General features: G+C 45.6%; 1 pseudogene; it reads right to left on the reverse strand.

The window, feature by feature from the left end:
- Positions 1–68: 68 nt before the first annotated feature.
- On the reverse strand, positions 69–802 carry LOC115284882 (annotated as a pseudogene).
- Positions 803–814: the final 12 nt, after the last annotated feature.

Raw genomic sequence — 814 nt, forward strand, 5'->3', positions numbered from 1 at the left:
GTTCAAGAAATGTTAGATAATTCAAAATGCCTGTTCATGGGGTAAAAAAATAAAAACTGAAAAATATCTTAGGTGAACTTCTTGATTTCATTATATAGGACAAGTACAAAACCACCACCTATTTCTTGGAAAACACTGGGTCATGCACCCTTGGAAAAAGCTTTGGCTCTTTCCTCATGATCAGTCTTCCTCCAGCAGTCAAGCATGCCTGTGTACATGACGTCAGTTCCTTTGTGCCCTGACTGCATCATCCTATGGCCATGAACAGTGTCGAATGGATAGAAAGTCAACTGAGAAACTGCTGTGACAGATTGTGCAGTCATCCAACTGATGAAGATGTGAGTATTCTTGGGATTGGCCAGCAGTGTCAAAGATACCAAGTAGGCAGCTGGGTAAATGATAACACCCCTACATAAGCAAACGAAAGCCTTGCTACAGGCCTTTAATCTCCTCAGATTTGTAGATCTTAACCAGGGAGTCATTGAAGCCTTTGAATTCCCTTTCAGCTCCAGCTTTGCTCACATCAGCCGCTGCTAGACGGGTATGGGCAAAATCAAGAAGATATCCCAAAACAGGAGGTAGTCCCAGCAGCACCACCTGATGCCAGATTCCCTGCAAAGTAGAACCGGATTCTCTTGTCTGCACCACCCAGGAAAAACTGCTTATGTTTGTCCTTGAGGGCAACGTTGAGGGCCTGGGTGGAGAAGTATCCGATGACATTGCCCTGGCCACCACACCAGAAGGACAGGGCTCCCTGCTCCCTGGGGATGTAAACCACACAGCCTATAATACCCTTGTATTGCTTATCCACCAT

Source organism: Suricata suricatta, unplaced genomic scaffold (genome assembly GCF_006229205.1).
Source record: "Suricata suricatta isolate VVHF042 unplaced genomic scaffold, meerkat_22Aug2017_6uvM2_HiC HiC_scaffold_24714, whole genome shotgun sequence".
NCBI classification, from domain to species: Eukaryota; Metazoa; Chordata; class Mammalia; order Carnivora; family Herpestidae; genus Suricata; species Suricata suricatta.